We start from the raw sequence: 27,168 nt of genomic DNA on the forward strand, positions 1-27,168 counted from the left end.
TCTTGGGTTTGGGCCCAACCCAAGTGCCCAGTACCTCCTTTGTGTACTTTTATGTGTTTTTCTTGCATTCATAGAATAATTTCTATTATTTAGGTTAAAATCTTGCTTTGTTACTTAGGTTGTTTTTGATGATTAAGATAGTTGTTCATGCTTCAGGTTGATTTGATAGTTTGGTAACAGAAAAGATCCACAAAAAGGCTACCAATCAGTCCTTGATCTCATTTCTCCCTCCTTGGGACCATGAATTGAGACCAAGGCACACTTGCTGCCACAAAAACACTGTTTTTGCCTTCCAATGCAATTGCTAGTGTTAGATTTTGAATTGGAAAAGTTGATATTAGTTGTGTTTTCATGCTTAGATCTGTTCTTGCTTAGTTTCCATGGCTTCCTTGGATGATTTCCTGTCTATAAACTTCTATTCATTACATTTATGGTTTCTAGGTCAGAATTAGGTCAAAATAGACAAATCTCTTTTTTTTTAGTGTTTGCTTGGATCAGTTTTGGAAAGTAATGTGCAGAACACCTGTAAGAAACTCCAGCCTATCCTTCTGCCATCATACAACCTACTCCAGTCCTTCGCTCAAAGTCTCCTTCACTCATTCGCCATACTTTCCAACTTGCCCTAATTTCTACATTTTTGTGCGACATTGCTTTCTTCATCCTTGAACAAATCCAACCATCTTCATCACTCCTGAGCTTCATTTACCAGGTCCTAGAACTCTTAACATCCTTCATTTCCACTTTCCCACCATTTTTCCACCATCAACCCTCTAAATACCACTTTCGACCTGTTCCTGTAGATCCCCTGCAGCCTCCCGTAGAAGTTTACACGAGCGATTTTTCGAGATTTGAGCGTGGTGGAAATCTCCAGAAGGACATTAGGGACCCGTTAGGTCGTCTCCACACCTTCCCAACCTCCTGCAAACGCCCACTCCATTTCCTTTCGCCAATAAACCGCTGCACAGTCAAAAATAGTTAAAGCACATGCATAACAATTCTGCATAAAAATGCTTAAAAATACAAAAAGATAATTTTGCCATATTTTCCTTCAGAAGTAGCTTAAACACATGCATTTTACCTTTGCAATAGTCAATGGCATCCATTTCAGTAGCTTACATCTCTTTTCTTGCACAAGTAGGGTTAGTCGGTAAAACTAGGGTTTGCTAGGGTTTGCGTTTCCTTTCAGCTTTCATCTTCTTTCTGCAAGTAGACTAGCCTGTTTTGAGTTAGATTTTGTCCATCACAGTTAAAAGCTTCTTCTGAGAACTCATAGAAGTTGGCTTAAGCTCATAGCGAACTTGTGCCAGTTGATCAAGTGACAACCTATAGTAAGAGCTAGTACTTGTGCATATGGCACCGTCGCTTCCAAGTTTGTTACGAACTACCAGGTTGATAAAAGTAAAGTAGGGAGTCTCAGGAGTTGCAGCATCATTTCTGCAATACTGGAGATCACCATCTTTTTGGCGCCATTGCCGGGGATGTTAGAGAGGCAGTCAAAGCAATCAAAGATGATGAACTGGATTAGTTGCTCAAAGGATGAGCAACACATTCAGCAGGGGGGTGATGATGAGCCCCGGAAATGGGTAACTATATGGGCTCATTTTGCCCATTATTCTCATTTAATCCACCATTCTCCATAATTTTATGCATGCTTTTGAATATATTTATGTTAATTGAGAGAATGGGAATAGTCACTTGACCACAAAGTCTAATACATGCTTATTGCAGATTTTTTGACATTTTTGGACCAAGATCAGGCATTTATGAGCAGATTGGAAGCCAAATTCGAAGAAAAAAGGCTGAGGATTTATAGGAGGGGTGTCTCCTACACTAAATGACCCCTTCCTAAAGTTCTCCACCATCAGCTCGGAGTTCAAAAGCCCACCAAAGATGATTTCAAGGGGCAGTCGAGCAGGTCTAATGAAGTGGCCGTTAACTGCTGTTTTGGGCAGCGAAGCTCCTAAAGTTAAGGAGGACTGTTGGGAGTCCTCGTTTGCATAAGTAGGAAGGCCTCAAGACTTAGTGGGATTAGCCATTTGATAGTCTATTTTCGCACTTTAGTGCAGCCTTGTATCAACACATTTTCGAGCTTCTTCTTGCAGACAGTTTTTGTGATGTAACTATTATTTTTTGATCAATGAAGATGAATGCAGTTTTCCAATAACTCTGATCTTTCTTAGGAGGTTGTAGCTCTTGGGGTTGGGCCCAACCCAAGTGCCCAGTACCTCCTTTGTGTACTTTTATGTGTTTTTCTTGCATTCATAGAATAATTTCTGTTATTTAGGTTAAAATCTTGCTTTGTTACTTAGGTTGTTTTTGATGATTAAGATAGTTGTTCATGCTTCAGGTTGATTTGACAGTTTGGTAATAGAAAAGATCCACAAAAAGGCTACCAAGCAGTCCTTGATCTCATTTCTCCCTCCTTGGGACCATGAATTGAGACCAAGGCACACTTGCTGCCACAAAAAACTGTTTTTGCCTTCCAATGCTATTGCTAGTGTTAGATTTTGAATTGGAAAAGTTGATATCAGATGTGTTTTGATACTTAGTTTCCATAGCTTCCTTGCATGATTTCCTGTCTATAAACTTCTGTTCATCATGTTTCTGGTTTCTAGGTCAGAATTAGGTCAAAATAGATAAATCTTTGTTTTCTTAGTCTTTGCTTGGATCAGTTTTGGAAAGTAGTGTGTAGAACACCTGTAAGACACTCTAGCCTATCCTTCCTCCATCATACAACCTACTCCAGTCCCTCGCTCAAGATTTTTTTCCCTCATTCGCCACACTTTCCCAACTTGCCCTAATTTCTATATTTTTGTGCAACATTGCTTTCTTCATCCTTGAACAAAACCAACCATCTTCATCACTCTTGAGCTTCATTTACTAGGTACTAGACCTCTTAAAATCCTTATCCATCCTTCATTTCCACTTTCCCACCGTTTTTCTACCATCAACCCTCTAAAAACCACTTTCGGCCTGTTCTTGTAGAATTTCCTGTAGATCCCCTGCAACCTCCTGTAGAAGTTCATGCGAGCGATTTTTCGAGATCTAAGCACGATGGAAATCTCCAGAAGGATGCTAGGGGCCCCTTAGGTCCTCTCCACACCTTCCCAACCTCCTGAAAACGCCCAATCCATTTCCTTTCGCCAATAAACCGCTGCACAGTCAAAAATAGTTAAAACACATGCATAACAATTCTGCATAAAATTGCTTAAAAATACAAAAAGATGTTTTTTTCCATATTTTCCTTCAGAAGTAGCTTAAACATAGGCATTTTACCTTTGCAATAGTCAATGACATCCATTTTAGTAGCTTACATCTCTTTTCTTGCACAAGTAGGGTTAGTCGGTAAAACTAGGGTTTGCTAGGGTTTGCGTTTCCTTTCAGCTTTCATCTTCTTTCTACAAGTAGACTAGCCTCTTTTGAGTTAGCTTTCGTCCATCACAGTTAAAAGCTTCTTTTAAGAACTCATAGAAGTTGGCTTAAGCTCCTAGCGAACTTGTGCCAGCTGATCAAGTGACAGCCTGCAGTAAGAGCTAGTACTTGTGCATATAGCACCGTCACTTCCAAGTTTGTTACGAACTACCGGGTTGATAAAAGTAAAGTAGGGAGTCCCAGGAGTTGCAACATCATTGCTGCAATACTAGAGCTCACCAGGTCCCAAAACCAGTAGACAAATCAATTGTGAGTTTGAGGTGGATCTTCAAGGTAAAGCATGCAACAGATGGAAGCATAGAAAAGTAAAGGGCTAGATTTTTGGCCAAGGGGTACTCTCAAGTTGAGGGGATTTACTATGAGGAGACCTTTGCTCCTATAGCAAGGTACTCATCCATCAGATCAATTATTTCTCTAGCTGCACAAATGGGGTGGTGTTATGAAACCAACTCACAAAAATATAGAAAAGATAGATGAATGCCTTAGAAATAAGCCTCTTTGAGGGGGCAACCTACTTTACATTACACAAATGAACAATTCTTGGATGATACAAATGACAAGACCTCCTTTCTATATATAGGAGTCTAAGGGGTCATAATATAATCAGAGCCGACATAACAATAATAATGTAAGGGCATAATAATAGCAATAGTGGGCTTCTAATGGGCACAATAGTAACAATATGGGGACTACAAGGGTACAACAATATAATAAGGGGGTTGTACTAATAATAATAAGGGGTTACACTAGTAGTATAGCGGCCTAACATGCCCCTCTCCTTCAAAAAGTGTTGTCTTCAATGCTTGAGCAGTTCTTGATGCTTCTGTATAAAATTCTTGTCCTCCCATGTGGAATCTTCAGCGGGTAAGTTCTTCCACTTGATGATATGCTCTGAAATTGATTGATTTCGTAGCTGTCGGGTTCTTGTTTCTATGACTGCTCTAGGTTCCAATATGATTTTTCCTTCCTCTTCAAGTTCTCGCAATATTGTTTGAATTGGGATCTTCTGCAACTTTTGAATGTGTGGCCACACTTCTTCGTCCTTCTTCCATTCATCCCTTGCTTCATTTATCCAATCTGGTTGGATAATAGAAATAGCACAAAACAATGCTTCCACATCCTCATCCTTTCTTGACAGTGCATTTGCAACAAAATTTTGCTTCCCTTTTCTATAGATGATGTGAAAGTCATAATCCAACATATTTGTGACCCATTTTTTCTGTTCTTATAAAGATAATAGTTGTTCTTAAAAGTATTTAAGACTATCATGATCCATTTTTACCTTGAAGTGTCTTCCCATTCGGTAAGGTCACCATTTCTTAAGTGCATGTAGTATTGCCAACATTTCCTTATCATAAATAGCTTGCTTGAGATGTAGCCATAAAAATACCCAATCACCTACATCAAAACATTTTTCACTGCGATGTTTATCTACCTGTTGTTCCATTTGATTCTGCACCAAAGTGGCATTATCCTTTAAAAGTTGGAGAGCTTGTTGTTGATGCTCGATGTGATCTTTCATTGCTTGAACCTTTTTCTTCTTAATATGTCCTTCTATCTTGAGAGTTTGAGGAGTGGTAATTTCTTCCAATGCTTTACAAGATATGGCCGGATTCATTTCTTGATGCTCGATGTGATCTTTCACTTCTTGAATAATTTTTTTCTTGATATGTCCTTCTATTTGGATAGTTTGAAGAATGGTAATTCCGGCTAATGCATTACAAGATATGTTTGGATTCATTTCTTCTTTCTTGATGTGATCTTTCACTTCTTGAACCTTTTTCTCCTTGATATGTCCTTCTATCTTGGGAGTTTGAGGAGTGGTAGTTTGAGGAGTGGTAATTCTTGCCAATGCTTTACAGGATATGGTCGGATTCATTTCTTATTTATCTAGGGTTGGGTCCTGGCGTATATCCTCTTCTTTTGATGTTTCTTGATCCTTTTATTCCTTCTCTTCATACTCTATGTAAAATAATTTCTTCTTAGCACACTTATGACCTTTAGTGCATTTTTTATCACAATTGTAACAAAGCCCTTTTTCTCTTTTTTTCTTCCAATTGTTGTGGTGTAACCCTTGTAGGTAGTGGAAGGTTAGGAGAAACAATACTTCCATCTTTATAGCTGTGAGGGGTAGACTTCCTTATTGCCATAATTTTTCTTTCCACTTTGTAACAAAGCTCTTTTCTGTTTTTTCTTCCAATTGTTGTGGTGTTGCTCTAAAGAAGGTGTTGCTCTTTGTATCCTCATAATGTGCTATAATTTCCTCTGTGAAAATTGACCACGTAACAAGTGGTTTATGAGAACAAAGCCATTTATACCATAAAAATTGATCTTGTTCTAAATATGAAGATGCAATACATACCTTTTGTAATAGTGGTACACCATTTAGATCAAAATATTTCTCCATTTGTAATATCCAATTTACTGGATCCTTGCCATCAAACTTCCTCATCTCCCTTTTTCTTGATTTTAGGAGCTCGATCTTGAAACGACTGTAACTCTATACTTTCGGATCTTTAAGTTCTGAAATTGTGACATGAAGTGGCCCTCTGCATCCTCTTTCCAATGCCACCAATTTGATTGAATTTAGATTCTCCAAGAAAGAGTTATGCACAATCTCCCAAGATGACCTGATTATATACCTTTTCAGAAGAGCGAACTTGCATGAAGTGCCACGTGTCACTGTTTTGACCTTCGAGTCTAAAAAATATACACAGGAAACTACAGTCCATCCTCTTTTTGTAACTTCTTACGAAATTGCAATATGATGCTCAAAGCAAAAGTTATGACGATTTTCCCAAGGTCACCTATTTGGAATGTAATTCAAGAGTCTGCAAAAATACCAACTTCCTCAGATCATATCTCCACAAATATAACGCGAAAAGCTCTGAAATTTGGACCCGATGTTCGGTACGTTTTCATCTCAAATGGGTTTTTTTGTTCGCTTCTGAAACGTCGCAAAAAAAGTTATAGCGAAATTTCCACGATGACCTATTTGAAGCAGCGAAACCCTAGAATCCAAAGCTCTGATACCAAATGTTATGAAACCAACTCACAAAAAGATAGAAAAGATAGATGAATTCCTTAGAAATAAGCCTCTTCGAGGGGGCAACCTCCTTTACATTACACAAATGAATAATTCTTGGATGATACAAATGACAAGACCTCCTTTCTATATATAGGAGTCTAAGGGGTCATAATATAATCAGAGCCGACATAACAATAATAATGTAAGGGCACAATAATAACAATAGTGGGCTTCTAATGGGCACAATAGTAACAATAGGGGGACTACAAGGGTACAACAATATAATAAGGGGGTTGTACTAATAATAATAAGGGGTTACACTAGTAGTATAGGGGCCTAACAGGTGGAAGATCCACCAGATGGATGTGAAAATAACATTCCTTAATGGATTTATTAAGGAGGAGGTGTATATCGAGCAACCAGAAGCCTTTGAGTCTTTTGATAGGGAGTCTCGTGTGTGCAAACTCAAGTGAGTAGTGAACGGTCTCAAGCCAGCACCCCATACTTGGTGCATCAAGATCAATAACTATCTCACCATTTTGGGCTTCATCAAAAGTGAAGTAGATGCAAACCTCTATCATATCTTGGTAGAAGGTAAATTTTTTATTATTGTCTTATATGTTGATGATTTTATTTTAACTAGTGATGAGAAATTGATCAGATCTTGCAAGGATGACCTTGCAAGAGAGTTTGAAGTGAAGGACATGGGTTTCATGCACTATTTCCTCAGATTGGAAGTATGGAAAGACAATGGGGAGCTATTTTTCTCTGACGGAAAGTATTCTAACGATATACTTCAGAGGTTCCGCATGGACAGTTGCAAACCCATGGAGACAACTCTAGCGATCAACTAGAGGAAAGAGGATGCCACTTCTGGTGAGGAAGTAGATGCTACTATTTATCGACCATTGGTGGGTTCACTAATGTATCTTGTGAACGCACACCATACATGTGCTATGCAATCAAACAGTTGAGCTAAGTTATGGTTAGGCCAACCAAATTATTTTGGAGGGAAACTACACATGTTCTACGGTACTTCAAAGGCACTAGTCAGTTTGGACTATGGTACTGATGGATAGAGGGAGTGAATCTGTGTGGCTCCATAGATGCCGATTGGGCGGGGAGTCCATTAGACTGAAAGAGTACATCAGTTGGAATTTTCAATGTTGGGTCCGTAGTAGTTTCCCGATACAGTAGGGAGCAATATTTGTGGCACTCAACTCGATAGAAGCAAAGTACATGGCTGCAAGTAAAGCAAAATGTGAGGTGATCTGGATGAGAAAGATACTTGTTGGATTGTTTGGTCAGATAATGGGTCCAACTATGATCTATTATGATAATCAGATTTGCTTCAAGCTTTATGAGAATCCTGTTTTTCATGATCGATCTAAGCATATAGATATCCGATATCACCATATACGAGACTGTGTGCAGAGGCGGATAATGTTTTTGCAGTACATTCCGACAGAGAAATAAGATGCTGATATTTTGACAAAGGCCTTGTAAAGAGGGAAGTTTGAGTTCCATAGGTATAGGATAGGGGTGGTTGATAATCCATTCCTTGCTAAGAGGGAGTGTTGAAATACGAAACAATAAATTCTCAATTTGATTTTGCCTTGATTAAATTGAGAAAAAATGATTTTCCACATCAGCAAACAACTTGGATGATGTTAACTTGTGTGACATGGATTGTGTCACATAGTTTAGTCAATAAATTCGGTTGGAAGAGTTAGAGTTCATTTATGTATGCGTAATTGCTAATTTGTAGCAATCAAGGTCAGTTATCTTAAGTTGTTTTTCAGTTAAACTAGTTCCAACTTTTGGAGGAACTGGTGGAAGGTCAGTTAAGCAGTGGGACTTCAGTCAAAATATGCGATCATTCAGTTAACTAATTAATCAACCCAAATTAGCTAGTGCATGCAGAGAATTTTAGTTACCTAGTTGAGGTGGAGATTCCAAGGCAGTGTAGCATCAATTGTAAACTAGTCTTGAGTGTACAGGTGTTGTATGCAATCAGATGATTAGCCTAAGGAATTATGCAATTATATTAGAAGAATTTCCTAAATAAGAAGGCCTAATTCCTCAAGTAACAACATAAGGAAATAGGAGCTCAATCCGAGGCAAAATTTGACTAAGTTTGGGTCAGAGGCCTTTGTGAGCAAAGGGATAGGTTGTGCACTTGCAGGATGAACTCAGTGGAGCGAAGTAATTGTAACACATCTCTATTCATTTGATTTATGCAATCAAGTATTGAGGTTTTTAGAAGATTTCTTTCCCCAGATAAAAATACTTGTTGCTTGTGTGTTATTTCATCTTGCATGTTTGAGATTTTTGTTCTAAATTGTGAATTAATGTCCACAGAGGAGTAGTGTAGGTTTCTGTCTTGTGATTTTGATTAAAAATTCATGAGTAGTTGCAAATATATAACCCAATTTCTACAAATTCAGGCGAAATTATTAGCTCAAGAGGGAGATTTTTATTATAACTATGTCACCACATTAAAAACCCATTTTATTTTAACCCTGCCACTTTCAAAGCACTCCATATCATCATCCATTCTTCCATCAAAACCCTGTCAAAAGAGGTAATTCAGAAGCAAGGCTTCTCTGTCACGATGATGGGTGTAATTGTTTGATATGAGTTGAATGGAGTAAGTTTTTTTAACACCTACCCACAAATTTGAGAGAAGTTACAAAAGGTAGGGTGGCTCAAGTTCTTTGAGAAATTCAACAGGCATGAAGCTGAAGTAACCAAGGAATTTGCTTAAGATTTTGATGGTGTGAAAGCCAAAATTGGAGACATAAGGTTGAATATTACAAAGTATTTTGTAGCAGAAGCAACAAAGCTTCCAAGAAGTGGCGAGAGTTGGTTCAAAAATAAAAAATAAAAATTCAAATATGAATAGTGGAAAACCTTCCTTCACAATCCAGGTATGGATGTTTCAATTTTTAAAAAGGGAATTCCAGTAACTATGCTTAAAACTAAATGGAGATTTTTTTTACTAGTTCTTCAAAAAATTGTTTGTTGTGAAGGTAGATATGGAGCGCTGCTCTTTTATCATGCTAGACTTTTGATGCATTTCATTAAGGGTAAGGAGTTGAATTTTCCATACTATTTGATGTGGAGTCTCAAAAAGATGGCATTCAACATACAAAGGGATTCCAGGAACATTGATAGAGCCCTATATCATCATGGGCTAGTGAAGATTCTTGTAGAGGTGCATATGAAAACCACTGGTGACAATTGGCACAACATTCTTATAAGAAACCATTTTGTGGGAGTCTCTGAAGAGGAATAGGTAAAGAAGACTAGAAGAATCTGACATAGGGTTATTCAAAACCCTGACCCTGATTCTGAAACAAAGGAGGCCGGAAATTTGACAACAAATGAACCAACAAAAAAATTAGAAATTCAAAATAATGAGGCAAAAGACAACATCCCACTTAGCCAATTCATGAAGCAAGTAAAGAAGAAGGAAGGAAAATTTGAAAATGTTAGAAGAAAGAAAGCCAACAAAAAGGAAGAACAATCAAAGGCACCAAAAGAAAACATAGGAAAAGCAGAAAGACAGAGCAACAAAAGAAAAACATTCAAAGAACAATGGAACCTAAACAACAATTGCGAAGAAGCAAGAGGATTATTAAGAATTCGAGCAAGTAGATAAACAGGAGCCACTAGAGACTATATATATCGACAAAAATAACAACAAAGCCTTAGTATAGCCAAATTCGTGTAAGGAAGACCCCTAAGATTGACCTTGCTCAACAACATGTCTACAACTACCTGGAGACCTTAGAAAAGAAGGCACAAAAAAAGGTAAATCCTCCTTTGGAATCTGAACTTCATGAATATTTTTTACATCATGATGCTCTTATGTCTGATCCTAAACCATAAATCAATACTACTTACCATAAAGAGCAAGAGATTGTTAATGCCTTAAAACAAGAAATCTATGAATTAAATATGTTAAATAGGCATATAAAAGATGAAAATGAAGTATTAAAAGTGCAAAATGATACTATGCTATTGAGAAAGTGTTGTTGGTACAAAAAGAATTAGGAACTCAAGGCAAACAATAAGATTCTTAGGCAGAAGATCTAGGGATTACAAGAAAAATTTTAATGAGGAAACGAAGGTGGTCATGGAATGTATAGAGAAAAGGATCGCCACCAAAATTATTTGTGTTGATCCAAGCATCATAGCAGTTCTTTGACAGCACATCTCTCAAAGTTTTGAAATTTTGTGCATGAAGACGTGTAACACCTTCAACATGGGGGAATATTGAACCTCTAAATTGTCCTCTTTTGGACAAACCCTTTTCCTTTCTTTCATCCATTTTGTACACATTTTTACTTCATCCATGAATTATGAGTCATCCAGGTCATGCACAACTACAATAAAAAAGGTATCATCCACTCTCAACTCATAGTCTATGATTTCTTTGTGAAATTCATATGGATTGAATCAAAGAACATGAATATCTATGTAGCTAACTAGCATTCTCGAAACCAAATCCTAAGTTGAATAGGTTCACACAAGTTTGAAGGCATACATGATATATGGATAGTTGCGAGATGTCAACCACTTGGACATCCACTTATTGAGTGCAACTGGAAGTTTACAAGATGTGTGAGTATCGTTGGTCAAACCAAGAGTTAAACGTGGCTATAGAATTTTGTTCTCATGCAGAATCTCAAGGATTCAACCTTATCATCAAGCGAGAGAGATCTGGAATATAGAATTTTAATTGATGATGTGTCAATCAAAAGTTCTCTCATGATTCACTCTTTCAGTAGCAAATCATGAGAGAAAATTTCCTATTTTGATTTTAAAACTTAGTGGTCGAATTTGTTGGAGAATGTAGCTATGTTTAGTCTTCATATTGTTATTATAATTTTTGTAATTGGAAAAATAAAATTTATTATGTTGTTCCTAGCATGTTCTTCATGCTTGTATATTTTGTTAAGTCACGTTTCTCATGACATTAAAAGGAGAAAAATTATCATGTGTTTTTGTAAATACAATAACCTCCACAAGTGTTGATCGACTTCCTCATTGTTTAGGTTAGCTTGCCCTATTGATACACCCATTCAGACCCTTAGTTCACTATAAAAATGAAATTACATTCGTCCTCCTTGATGGAAATTCACTCTACAATCATACAATTCACATTTTCTCTGTGGAAAGAAACAATATTGAAGCTTCTTATCATCTGTTCTACTTCGCTCAAGATCAAGGTAGAAAGACAAGTATATGAGAGATTTTATTGTCTAGAATTAAACGTTGGTTCTACACAATCTCTGCATATCTGAACTTCTGAAGCAGTATTTCTATTATCTCGTATGAATTGAAAAGTTTGGTCTCTATTGAAGTCTGAATCCTGTTGAAGTTGATTCGAACTGGTTTAAAGTATTTGTAGCAATCCGAGAATGATATGAGGTCTGTAATCCGAAGTCTTAAGAGAAATATGAAGTTTCCTAAAGTGATCCAAATTCAAGTTCTGTTTTGAGTACCCATAAATTTATTAAATAAGATATTAAGTTTAAGAGAAGGATCCTAAGATTATTGAAGTATTTATCTAATAATTTGAAGCTTGTTCTGAAGTGTCTTGTAGCTTGGTAGTGTGATCCAAGGTCTGAAGCAGGGATCCGAGCTTTTCAAATCATCTTTTGTAGAACTTTTGAGGTAGAGCCAGAACCTTGAGGAGCCTAGCACTCATGGAAGGTTGTACGATTATGATTTCTCCTATTGATCTAAACATTTCTCTAAGAAGAAGGTTGCTAGGGTTTTCCCCACAGGGGGTTTTCCCAGGATAAATTGTTGTCTCTTTTCGTGCATACAATGATCTTGATTTTATTGTAATTGGTTGATGGAGAAGGATTAATATAAGAACATAATATTCAAAAGTAATTATCAAGTTAAAGAATTTTATCATATTTCTTGAAATTCCAACAGAATTAAGGACTTACTTCTCAACATTAATTTATTGAAGTTGTTAATTTATAAAGCATTATAAAATGTTTTGATCTGGAAGTGAGAAGAACATATATTAAAGTTTGGGATTATCATTATTCTTTTGAGAATAAGACTTTATTTTTACAGTTAATATAGATACTCTGTTTCATGGCGCAATTATGAATGTGTTGGTAATTTAAATCCAGTGATCTAAATTCCTATTTCCTCGCGCTCACTAGGAGGCCCCCCTGTGGAGTTGTGAGATAATATAATTGTTCTTTTAATTTCATTTTTTACCGCTTTACAGTTAGATTAACATTCATTTCAATTCAATTTTCAAAATAGATAGATGTTTTTGATGCTTTGTTTTCAATTCCAGTCTTGCTCATTTTTCCTTGATTCATGACAGGTTAAGCGCTTGGCAGTAAAACAAAAAAACTCTAAAAACATTTCTTTCATGCTTAGTCTCATATTTATAATTTAAGCATTATGATTAGTTCTAATTATGAATGCACACACCAGTAATTTATGAAACCTTTTACATTTCGAATCTCATTCAATTCATGCTCTTTAATCACTACTTTTTAAATTAGTTCCATTTTAATATTTCTTTTGAATGGATAACTATATTTCCTTTCACGCCTTTATAATATATTGATTTCAAGTTATTTAGATAATAAATATAATATAATCATCTCTTTTCAAGTTAGTTAGATCATATTTAGATTTCCTGCTCAATAGAATAGACTTTAATTCTCGCTCAAATAGAATAACTTTCAAATTCTGTTCATTAGAATAGTTTTGAATTCTTGGAACACTAGCATAGTTTGCATTGAGGTTTATTTAAATTTAAATGCCTTATAATAGAATATGTGTGTATACTTAAAAATAATTAGTCACAAATAGGTTAAATTTACATTTTGTATTTAGATTCATTCTCTTTGATTAAAAATGGATCTCCTAGCATATATAGTGCACATACATCACAAATCTTGGTTGATAATTTAATGAAGTAATTTAACCAACAATTAATTACCCAACAAATGGAAATGTGATTACATGAGTATTAATGATTACAAAAGAAGTGTAAAAGCTTGTAAAAGTGTTGTAGAAGATGAGGAAGTGTGCCTCAAAGTTATGGACTGAGAGGAGAAGGTTTTTTCCTAAATTAAGCTACATTTGCTATGGGTTAAACGTGCACAAAGAGGTTATAAGCTCTTAGCCTCTGGGAATCCAATAGAAATAGAGAAACTACAATATTTGGGAGTTACATATCGTCCTACTTGTTGTGCCTATAGGTGATAAAAAATAAAAACCATAAGCGAAACCAAAGGTTCACCCATGGAATTTGTGCACGGAATGTTGAATTGACACGGTAAATAATACCATCAACAAAATACAATGGAATTTCCTATGTTTTTCGTGAGATCAAGTGGCTATAAAAATAGAAGCGAGTTGGATAAAGTGTGTGTGTGTGTGCATTTTATGAGATATTCATGGGTGATTTGTCTCTGAATAGGAGTGCACTCGGGGGCGAGGAGACTCAGATCTCAAAGATTTGAAGATGCTTTGAAGAGCTAATGAATATTTTTTTTTTATTCCAAGTGTATTGGAGAGCAGATGAATTAGTCTATTGATGTTTTTTATTGTAGAGGTTTGTGTATTAGTTGTGATGAGTGCACTGTTGATTATGTTTCTAAGTTTTAAAGATGCATTTGTTGGTGAATTAGAATGTATGGTTTATGTTTTCAGTGGATGCACTAAGTTTTATTTTTTTAGGCAAAAATATTGGTCAGAATTTCTTGTTAGTTGGATCTACTCATATATGCATTTGTGATTATTGGTAGTTTAGTGAATGATGACTGAATAATTTCATTAAGTTTGCAGGGCATAGATCTAAATGGATCAAATAAGTTTTGTTTTTAATCACTAGAGGAAAGATCAATTTCTTTCACTGCAAGGAGATCCATATTTGCATTGCTTTGAGTGACTATTTGCCAGTAGATATGTTCTTAATGATTTTGCAAAAAGAAGTTTGCTGAGGCCCTAAAACTGTATATTGCAGACATCATTGTGTTCTTTGAGTGACAAAGATATAAGATCAAATAGGTTCTTATGAGTTGCTTGTCCTCTAATGTTTGATTTGTTATTGAAGAATTGACAAGAGCTTGTATGTTGGACAAAACTTGTGATCCTCATGCTTAAATATTGTATACATGATGTATGATATAGGAGAGAGACTTATGAGTTTAATGTGATGTTTCTTGTCTCTTGTTGAAACCAATGAAGTCAACATTGTTCTTTGTCCTCTTAGATTGTTTATATGGATACCTATTACTAAGATTGAGAATTTCCATTGCTAACATTGTTGGAGTTTGTTGTTGTTCATTTTATGCAGAGATTGTTTGCAAAGATCATTGTTTTGTAAGGGTATACTTACAATATGTGCACTAGTGATTTGTCGTCTTAGCTTGTGCACTTGGATCTCACAATGAAAGGAGGCTAGATGAAAATATATTTTCATTGTATTGATCTACATTGACTTATATTGAGTATGTTAGTAGTGACCTTTCCATGCATAGGCCCGTGCGATTGAGTTTTGCATGACAGTGACAAAAGTATCGTGATCTTCACATGTTCTTGACCTTAAATTAGTGATAAGGGTTTATGGGATAGAGTTGATTTATAAACTTGATGTATATGCTACTGTTATTTATTCTTTTTGATATTGCAGAGATTGAGTATTATATGCTTTAGTTGTTTATGTATGGCTTGTTGTGGAAGCTTGATAATGAATCATTGCAAATATTTTTGAGATAGTCTTGGATGATTGGTTTTGATACTTGAATCATGGGAGCTAATGTTATGGTTGGATCTGAATGTTGGTATGTTCATGAGAAAAATTATATATTGATAAAAAGTATTATGCTCATGAGTACTTGACAGTTTGATATAGCTAGGGTTTTGTCTTTTTTGAAAGGTGTTTCACTGCTTGATGAGTATTGATTTGAGTATAGTGTAAGGTTTGGAACATGATAAAAAAATTATTTGACTTGGTTGATGAGCAAGAGTTTGATTTGGTACTTGACAGTTTGTGACTTGGTATTGGCAGTGTTGATGCGCAAAGAATATGACTGGGTAATTGGCATGATTTGGCTTGGTATATTTGTCTGATCAATGATCTAGTTGCAGACGGTTGATTTGTATATCCGTATTCAATGATTAATTAAAATGGTTATTGTGGGTCTAGTTTGAAAATTAGATGAAACTTGGCCTGTAGGTTTTTGATGTATCTTTGAGTTAGGTGGATCCAGTGTGTAAGATTTTGAGACGTGGTCTCCAGAGGAACTGAGGGTTGGATACTTTAGAGAGGGAGTGGTAGCTTCCTTCTGGTAGGAGCCAGTAAACTTGATTAGGGAGTAGTATCTTCCTTCCAGTCGGAGTTGGAGAAAAGAGGAGGTGGTATCCTCTAGCAGGTAGGAGCACATGTATTAGTAAGAGTTCAGGCTAGTACAAGATGTAAAAGATTTTATTCATAACAAAAAAAGAAGACATAGACGACAACAATGGTGGTTTTCTACCAAATTGGGTATCTAGCTAAAAATCCAGTGGCCATATGTGTTGATGTGTTTCATTTTATGGTTTAAATGTTCTTATGTTTAATTTTGCTCATAATTTACAGAATATTATCAGATCTATAACACATTGTGTTAGTAATGTAATAATGGATCAGATGAATATGAAAAAAGAAAGTATAAACTTAGTAAAATTTGATTGGGCATGAAATATTGATTCACCCCCTCTTAGTATTTTTGATAATTGGTATGCAAGTGGGCTCTCTAGTAAATCTTAACTGCTCGAGAGTAGATTAGGGACCATGGAAAGGAAGCACAAGAATAAGGCAACACAAAGGATGAGGTCATGCCAGGAAAGTTGCGAAAATAATGTATTTGATGTTGTGGTAATATCAACAATCATAGTTAAATGAAAATCAGTAGTGGAAAAAACCAAGTTAGAAAGTATGGATAATAAAGGTATGCTCGAACTTGATGATGCTAATTATTAGGATTGGAAATAAAATATGAAGTCTATGATAATATCCCTCGGATTTGATGTTTGGCATTTAGTGTGTAATGGTTATACCAAAACTCCACCATCAGGACAAGAAATCTAGAAGAATAGTCAGGAATTAAAATAAATATTTTGTAACGTACCTAATTTAGTATTAGAGAAAATTATGCATTATGAAACCACAAAGGAGGTATGGGATAATCTGTAGGCCATCCATGAGGGAGAAGGAAAACTAGTAACAAAGGAATTTTGCTCATTAGGTAAACTGACAGGTAATATTATTTCCGAAACATTAAATGAATATGAAGGAAATTGTAGTCTATCAGAAGATGAGAGTGACCATGAAAGAACCTTTATTATATATGGATTTATTGATTTAGAAGAAGACAGGTTAAAGGGAGAGTGACCATGAAAGAACCTTTATTATATATGGATTTATTGATTTAGAAGAAGACAGGTTAAAGGAAGTATCTAAACTTAGAAGAAAACTTATTTCTACTTTGAAAAGGATTGACAACCTTGAGAATAATTTGTAGGAATATGAAAACAGGGGTCATGATGAATCAATAAATATTACAGTTGTAACATAGCAACTTAACAAAAGGAAACAATATTGTGAAGGACTTGAAGCTAAGATCATCCCTCTAAGATTAAATATGGAAAAGTAAAGCAAACAAAATGAGGAGCTACTTAAAGTATTTGAAGAACAAGACAATGGGCTTAAAGGAGAAATTATTGAGTTAAGAACACAACTGGAAGAAGGAAGCAAAATTGAAGAAGGAATGAGGAATCAGTATAAGGGAAGAGAAGACTAGTATCAAATATTTGAGGTTGAGGTAAATATTCTAGAAGGTAAATTAGCAGAAAAGGGCAAACATTTGAAATTTCATGATAGTACCAAGTTATTGGACAATCTTATTAACTATTAAAGACCCCCCTCCATCAAATCAGGCCTTGGATTTCATGAAACTATTAAGGAGGAATCTAGCTCACAAGCTTGTGTAGGAAATTTTGAGGATAACAAAGAAAATGATGAAACTCATGGTTAACTAAAACAACAACCAAGGAAAGTGAACTTCCAAAGGAAATCATTTGTTCCAAATAATATAAATAACAATCCACTCTCTCCTTTGGTCAATGATATTGAATATTAATCTATCATAACTTTGGTCACATTGCAGCCAATTGCAAAATCAGATTATTTAAACCTCAAGCAAATAGTCTCTCCACAGGAAGATCATTGATTCCTAGGTACTCAAGTTTCTTTAAGGGGTTTTGTTTTACATGCAATGTATTTGGTCACAATGCTATTGGCTGCAATAAGAGAAATATGAAGCAAAAATATTATGATTCTCTTGCCCCCTTCTATGGTCACGTAAGGTTCTATACATGTAATAAGTTTGGACATGTAGAAAAAGAATGTAGGACCAAGTCAATGAATTCATACAGATAACAAGTAGATTCCGTCAAAAGCAAGATACCAGAAAATAATATTGTTATCAAAAGACTTGAAAAACATGGATTCACTAGAACTCCTCATATCAAGCAGAAGGAAGAGGAACAAGTGAAGTGTGGCCTTGCTCTATGCGCATTTGAAGAATAATATCAATGGTACATAGATATCAGATGCTCTCATCACATGTATGGAAATAAGAGCACATTTATCTCTCTCAATAAAAACAAGAGTGGTAAGGTTATTCTTGGAAATAGTGCACTTGCAAAGGTGCTAGGAAAGGGTAGTGTTGATCTTGATGTTAAGAATACAAAAGAAACTAATGTATTATTGGTTTAAAGGCTAAAGCAAAACATTCCAAGTGTAGGAAAAATAGCTGATAAAGGACATATAATTGTATTTGCATAATCTGGATGCAAAATTATAGAAGAAGGCACTGGAAAAGTTATAGCAAAAGGATTTCGAAATGCAAGAATTATATGTTCTAAAGAAAAATCCAAGCAAAAATACGAAGTCAAGTTCCTCCACTTCAGATTTAGAGTAGGGGAAAATAGCTTCCATTGCAGTCTATTATATATGATACTTATTTATGAAAGGAATGCAGAAATTCATGTGGAGCAGATGATAACTTAATGATAATTAGGTCCATAGGATCAATGGTGCATGATCTCAAGGGGTTCTATGAATGTGTGGTATTTCATTTGTTTAACCTTGATGATGATTTCATGCGTTGCTATATTATTCTTTTGGTGATGATTTATGTTACTAATGTTGCATCTGCTTAAGTTGTGCTCAGGAAAAGATATGAGATATTCAGGGGGAGATTCTCATATGCTCCCAACAGTTCAATGTTGGCCTTGTGGTTCTGACATTGGTTTATTGCATATTGTTACTGATGCTTATATGCTTCTTAGGAATGTATGAGAGGGTTTTGATCCATGATGAATTTATGAGTGATTGTCAACACTTGATTACAACATCTTATATTGTTGCTACTATTGATCTGTCTCCTTGATGTATTTCCTGTTGGCATCTTCATTGTTGAGGAATATATTTACGATACTAATGTTGCATATGGTAAATCTTTTGTGATCAAGATTGATGATGAGGGATTGGCACATGTTCAGGGAGAGCATCTTCTATGCTTCCAATGGTTCATTGTTGGCATTATGGTTTCTTATTAGCAGAAAAGAAACACGGGCAGTACTTATCTAATATTGGTTTGTTGATGTTGATCTATGATGAGTTCATTGGTAGTATGTCCAGTCCTCCTACATTGGTTCTTCAATGCATTGCTTACTATATATGTTGTTGTCACTATGCCATGGTTAATGTTAGTTGATATTCAATATGTTGCTAGGGAGTCCTATTTTACTTAATGGCTTGTGATGTTGGAGGTCTTCTTTGACTCCACATATGTTGTTGATGAGTCTCTTGTTGATGGATTTCTTGAATGTTGACCATGCACATGTATAGCTATCTTGCTTAAGAAGCAATCCATGTTGTAAACATTGTAAAACTTACTCATGTGTGGGCCAATGGTCATGTCATATATATAGCATTGTTGCTTTGAGAGTTTGATGTAAACTTGATTCATTGGTTGTGCAACCATGCTTCATAAAGCATTGTACTTACATTATATATCACTAGATGAACCAATATATGCTCAAGGGGAGCATGGTCAATATAAGAGGTTATGGTGTCGATTAGAGTCATATCTTGCAATTGATCTCCTTGGTTCACACCAACATATTAGATTTATAGTGTGGAGAATGTCAGGGGGAGTACTTCTCTTAACTTGGTTCTACCCTTTTCCCTTGATGCCAAAGGGGGAGAGAAGGACTTGGTGTTTTTCAGGAGGTTGAGAACAAGTCCAAGGGGGAGATTGTTGGTATTATGGCTAATGTGTTGTCCTTGATGTTAATGATCCAAATTTAAATAAGAATACAAAAAATTATAAATATAACCATAAACACAAAGATGCAGCAGAAATAACACTTCATTTAATTAATATCAAATACTTAAATATGCTTACAAACATAATGGAAATATGACTAGCTCGGGTGATGGTAGCTTATCTGAGAAGAGATGTGGTGGCTACATGGCTATGAAATGTGTTACAATGAGGCTCAAGGGCCTATTTATGATTAGAAAACACGAGAAAACCCTAAAAAACCAAAACCCTAACACCAGGAGATGTAACACCAAAAGTTTGTGGGCCCCGTTGGAGTTAGTTGGGCAACCAACTTCCCAGGGTCATAACTTGGTCATATTATCTCTGTTTGGCACATACGATACCTTGTTGGAAAGATATCTCTGAGTACTACAGGTTTTGTTACAGGTCGTTGCCTATGGCAACGAGCTTGCTGTAGACCTAAAAAAACACCGTTTAGGGGGTAAAAACTACTCCGGAAGTTCAGGACTCGAAAAATTGCTAAACATAGTAAATGTTGAAATAAACAAGGAAGCAAATGAAACTGATTGGAGGTCTAGGTGGGATAGGTGGGTGGCCACCAATATCCACCCGGATCGTTGCTCCCCACTTAGGAAGCAATGGTCCCCATTGCATGTAGAGCATCCATGAGGTGAGGAATTTTTTGTCAAACCTGGTCCCTGGTAAGCCACTCGCCTTGGTGCAGGAGTTGGCCAGCTTTAACAACCCGATATAGTTGGATCTTCTGTTGGCGAGTGTTCTTAACCTGTGTGTCCATAATCCGATCGGTTGTGGCTTGTTCCATGTAGTCTGGATTTAACACTGTTAGTGTGAGTTGTTCAATAATGTCTAATGTGTTCAATAATGGTGGGAAGTATGGTTGAAGGCAGTCCACAATGAACACTGGGTGCAGACCAAGGAATGGGGGAATGCTAAGATCAAAAGAATTGTCTCCCACAACCTTGGTAATGGTGTAAGGACCATATCAGAGTGGTCTGAGCTTCCGATGGCCCCTGGTCAGGTGTTCTTTCTGCAAATGCAACCTGAATTTGTTGCCCACCTGAAACTTGTGTGGCACCCGATGTTGATCATGTCGCTGCTAGTACTTAGCATTTGAAACCTCTAGGATGTCGTGAACCTACTGGTAGATGTGTTGGATGCGTTCAATAAATATGGTTGCTTTATCCGCCTCGGATGATACATGTGTGGATTATGTCTGTGTAGTCGTCTGAGGCATGACAACATCAATCAGACACAACGGTTGAAATCCTAGACCCACTTGAAAGGGAATGCGACTAGTCGAGCTATGGAGAGCTCTATTATAACTGTGCTGAACATATGGAAGACTCTCATCCCAGGTTCGAGGATGCTTAGAGTTGTACATGCAGAGTATGTGCACTATCATCCTGTTGACAACCTCCATCTGGCCATCAATCTGGGGATGGAAGGCAGTCAACTTGGTGAGCTTGGTGTCCAATAGTGTCCAGAGGCTTGACCAGAATGTGCTCAGGAACTTGCTATCCTGATCTGATATAATGGTCTACGGGATCCCAAAATGTACCCATACTCGTTCAAAGAAGAGTTTGGCAGTGTCCTCTATTGTGATACTCTTCTTGCAGGCTACTAATATAGCCATCTTAGAAAATTTGTCCATGACCACAAATACACAGTCATTACCATGTTTGGTAGAAGGGAGGCTAGACATATAGTCCATGGAGATGGATTCCCACGGCTGGCTGGGAGTAGGCAGAGGAGTGTACATGCCTTGCTTCTTGATGGATGGCTTGGCAATGGCGTAGGAGGTGCAGGATCTAATATATTTCCCAACATCCAGTCGAAGTTTGGGCTAATAGAAGTAATTTTGTAGTACAACCACAATTTTATCCACCCCAAAGTGTTCTGCGATCCAACTGTAGTGCGTCTGCCAAATCAGTTTGGCACGCTCACTTGAAGGAACACAAATGTGGCCCAGATAGCATAATAATGCGTCCTGAAGGTGGAAATTAGTAACTTGCTTCCCATCTACTAGCATCTCGTATGTGGAGGCAAAATTTGGATCTTTTTTATATAATTGTGGCCATCCAGAGGTCTCGTGACCATAAGAGTTGAGAACATTAGTCAATGCTGTAATTGGGGGCCGGCTGAGGCAATCTGCAACATGATTGGTGCTTCCCTTTTTGTATTTAATGTTCAATTGGAATTGTTGCAGATATGTAGACAACTTCTGATGACGATCATTCTGCAACTTCCCCTGTGTCTGTATAAACTAAAGAGGTCGGTGATTGGTGTGGACGACTGTCTCCTTCCCCAGAATGTAGTGCTTCCATTGTCAGAAAACCTGCATGATGGAATAAATTTATTTATCATAGGTGGAGTATTTCCAAATTGTATTGGAAAGTGTCTCACTATGATAGGCCACTAGATGCCCGTGTTGGGTGAGGACTACACCAATAACATAGTCTTAGGTGTTTGTCTTGATTTCAAATGGTTGTTGCAGGTCTGGAAGTGTGAGTACCAGTGCAAAGCATATACGACGCTTCAACTCAATGAACGTCTTCTTTTGGGACTCAAACCAGGAAAAATTTGCTTTTGCCTCGCCCTTAGTAATCTAACTCAAAGGCCAAGTGATATGGGAGAATCCCAACACGAACCTCTGATAAAAATTTGCAAGGCCCAAAAAGCTGTGAAGCTCCGTTAGAGTGGCTGGGGCTGACCAATCTCAAATGACTTGGATCTTGGTCGGCTCCACATGCATGCCATGCTCATCTATGATGTACCCCAAGTATTGGACCTAGCTCATGCGAAAGGTGCATTTCTCCAAGTTGGCACACAGTTTGTGCTATCAAAGAGTTTGAAGGACCTATTGAATGTGTTGCAAATGTTCTTCCCAGCTCTTGTTGAAGATGAGGATGTCGTCTAGATAAACCACCACAAACGAGTTGGTGAAGGGATGCAAGATGTCATCCATTAGCCTCATAAAATTAGCGGGGGCATTTTTCAACTCGAAGGGCATAACCAACGATTCAAAAAGGCCTTCCTTGGATTTAAAGGCAACCTTCCATACATCTATGGGCTTTATTGGAACCTGTTGATAACCAGACTTCAAATCGATCTTCCTGAAATACTTGGACCACTTGAGTTGGTCCAGCAGGTCATCAATCCATGGGATTGGATACCTGTTCCTGACACTGATTTGGTTTAATGCCAGATAATCAATGCAAAGCCTCTGGGTTTAGTCCTTCTTCTGCACCAATACAATTGGGCCCCCACAAGGTGAGGAACTTGGTCAGATGCTCCCTTTTTGCAACAATTCCTGGATTTTCGCTTGATCTCTTAATTTTCCATAATGGAGTGATGATATATCGAACCGTTGGGTAGAGGTGCTCTAGGAGTCAGATTGATTGAATGCTTGACCTGACAATGCAAGGGTACCCTTGTGGGTGAGGAGAAGATGTCCCCGTATTCTTCCACGATCGCATCCACCTGCTTCTGCTGCTTGGAGGAACCCTTCCCAGGGGCCATGATCATGGCTATGACCTTCCTCTTACTTTGAGAGTGAATTAGAAAGAAAACAAATTTATGATTCTGGGAGATTACCTTACTACATTACTTAGAAAAGATCAAAGCAATGGTGGTAGGTGGGGATACCTCTGGTATCCTGTATAACTTAGTACCCAAAGAAACAATAACAGAGCGAGGTATAGACTCATATACAACATGTCGTTTCCATAAGTATGGTTGTCCTAATAATACATCACAAACTTCAAGAGCAGCAACATCACACAATACCTCATCCGTGAAGGGATTTATGCTGTAGGGAAGGTGACACTATTGGCTGACACAGAAATCTCATCCTTAGTTAAGCCACCTGATGGTGTATGGCTACGGATGTGCTATAGTCAGTATGCCCAACCACTTCACTACCTCTGCTAAAATAAGGTTCTTTTGGCTCCCGTTGTCGATAATGAATTGCAACGGAGAACCCTTCACCCACATTGTGAGTGGAATAGGCATTCCCGCTCTTCTGGATCTTCAGGCTCAATCTTATGGATCTTGGTGGTGGCCACAGTGGCACTGGGATCCACGTCAATGATCTACTTCCATTTGTCATTCCCCTTGTCGGGTTCTAACTCAGAGTCAGAACATGTGTCGGACTCAGAAGTCTTCAACTCGGCCACCAGTGACTGGTTGGCCCGACACTCACTTGTGTTGTGAGTAGAGCTCTTATGGAACTCACACCACTTTCCTGTGTCCTTCTTTGTCTTCATGGTGTTGTTCTTTGCTTGTGGCTTCGACGGGTTATTCTGGGTCACCCTACCTTGGCTTTGCCCTTTTCTTTTCGGTTTGGGGGCGCCTTTCCCTTTCTTTGGATTTGCAAATCCAAAGTTTTTATTTTTCTCTTTAAGCTTCTGCTCAATCTTGACAGCGTATCGATACGCCGTGCCAAGCGAGGAGATGTCCAAGAACTCCATCTCATCTTGGATGTAGCTGTGCAGGTAACCGCGGTACTTGAGTACCAAATGTTTCTTAGAATCCTTGATAAACAACTTCATGCGAAGGGTATTAAAAACATTGGTAAACTTCGGAACATCTTGGTCCCTTCCCTGTCACAGTGTGGTCCACTTTATGTATTTGTCCTCATAGCTCCAGATAGGGTAGTACTGTTCCTTGATGGCGTCCCAGAATGAATCCCAAGTGGATGCAGCTGAAAATAGTGAGGGCGTACTTTCATCCTTCTGCTTGCAGTAGATTTCCCACCAATCCTTGACATGGGGGGCGACTTTGAGAAGAGAAAAAGTAATCTTTTCCCGGCTGGAAAAATCATGAACAAAAAAATATTCTTCTAGCAAATTTAACCATTTATCTATGATGTCCACATCTATCTGACCCTCAAATATGGGAATGTCAAAGTTAACTTGTACCTTAAAGGGTGTGGCACTTCGAGAGTAATTGCTAGAAGTAGATGCGTCACCCCTAGGTAGTCGTTAAAGGATCTGGGAAAAGTTGTCCATCATCATGTTTGTTTTTCACTTGAGGGCTTCTTCGAGCAAGATTTTGATAGGATCTACTGGCCCCTCATCTTTCTTTTCTTCTGCCATGGGAGGCTGTCAGCATTTGTGAGGTTGGTCTTGCAAAGGTTCCACCAGTTCAAGACCTAACTCCTTATATCCCGACCTTGTTGGGGACATGCAAAGAAAAAAAAATAATGAGCAGACCACTTTGATACCACTGATCTAAATTTAAACAAGAACGTAACAAATTAAAGACATAACCATAAACACAAAGATGCAACATAAATAACAGTTCATTTCCTTAATATCAAATACTGAAATATGTTTACAAACAGAATGGAAATAAGACTAGCTTGGGTGATGGTAGCTTATCTCTGAGAAGAGATGTGGCGGCTACATGCCTTTGAACTATATTACAATGAGGCTCAAGGGCCTATTTATGATTGGAAAACATGAGAAAACCCTAAACAACCAAAACCCTAACCCCAAGAGATGTAACACCAAGAGTTTGTATGCCCCGTTGGGGTTAGTTGGGCAGCCAACTTCCCAGGGTCATAACTTGGTCATGTTATCTCCTTTTGGCGTGTACGATACCTTGTTGGAGAGTTCTCTGTGAGTACTATAGGTTTTTCCATATGCCCCTACCTATGGCTATGGGCTTGCTACAGAACTAAAAAAACCTCCGTTTAGTGGGTCAAAACTGCTCCGAAAGTCCAGGACCTGCAAAAACTGCTAAAAATAGTAAATGATGAAATAAACAGGGAAACAAATGAAACTGACTAGAGGTCTAGGTGGGATATGTGGGTGGCCACCAATATCCACCTGGACCAGTTAACCTGGATGTCAGCTTGTCAAATAATGTCATCATGGTTTTATCACACTCTTGGGACATCTCATCATGATTGAGTGCATAATTTATGTTCCTAAGCTAGGTCATGGATGGAGGAAGATTCTTAATGAATCGAAAGGTGATTACAAGAGTCCTGATTTTTACAAAGGAAGTGTAATAGCTTGTACAAATGTTGTAGAAGATGAGGAAGTGAGCCTCAAAGTTTTGGAATGAGAGGAGAAGGATTTGCTTAAATTAAGTTATAGTTGATGGGAGTTAAACATGCATAGAGATATTATAGGCTCTAAGTTGTTGGGAAGCCAATAGAAACACAACGGCTATAGTCTATGGGAGCTAGATATCGTCTTAGCAGTTGTGCCCATAGGTGATAAAAAATAAAAACCACGAGCAAAACCAAAGGTTCGCATATGGAATTTGTTTGTGCAAGGTTGAATTGACATGGTTAATAATACCATCAACAAAATACAATGGAATTGCATGTGGTATTGGCGAGATCAAGTGGTTATAACAAGAGAATCGAGTTGGAGCAAGTGTGTGCACATTCAATGAAATATTCTTGGGTGATTTTTCTTTGAACATGAGTGCACCTGGGGGGAAGGAGACTCATATCTAAGAGACATGAAGATGGTTTGAAGAGCTAATGAATATATTTGTTTATTGTAGCTGCATTGGAGAGAAAAAGAATCAATATATTATTGTTTTGTATTGTATATGTTTGTGTATTGGTTGTGATGAGCGCATTGTAACAACCCTTGGTTGATTTTCTATGTAAATAAAATGAAACCAAGGTCATGGGACATGTATTGCAAGTTGAATGGTGGGTAAGCATTGTAGTGGGAATCACTTGCAGTTTGGTAATGGATATGGAAATTAGAAAAGGCATTGGCAAAGGAAGAAAATGGCATTTAATTAAGGAAATAAAGGAAAATAGGATAAAAGGAAGATGAAGAGACACAAATATGCATGCAAGGGAAATTAGAGAGAAAATGAATGAAAATGAAGAAAAAGGAAAAAGGAAAGGAAGATACTAGACATCAATGATAAAAAGGCTCCTGAGAAACAATTGACAATTTTTGGCTCAACTCTTGTTCATTATAGCTCTCTTACACTCTTGCACACTTAGAGCATTCTTGGAGCATCCTAGCATTCACTTGGACTTAGAGAGAAGCAAGCAAAGGACAAGAAAAGGAATTGTGGGCAGTGGAAAAGAAGGTTGGATCAACAACTACAATTGGAGTTCATTGTAGGTAACAGGTTGCATGTGTGATTTCCTTGCTGAGATTTGGATGCATGGTACATGCATGTGGTTCTTTGGTTATTTTGTTATCATTGACATGGGATTTGCCTAGATTGACAATGGTTTCAACCTTTCCTTTCCATTTCTTGGATAACCATGATGTAGTGGGTTCTCTATTTTGATTAAGCTTTAAATGG

This window comes from Pinus tabuliformis, chromosome 7 (genome assembly GCF_031772625.1).
Source record: "Pinus tabuliformis cultivar Carrire ecotype Pingquan chromosome 7, CPIR1, whole genome shotgun sequence".
In the NCBI taxonomy this organism is placed as follows: Eukaryota; Viridiplantae; Streptophyta; class Pinopsida; order Pinales; family Pinaceae; genus Pinus; species Pinus tabuliformis.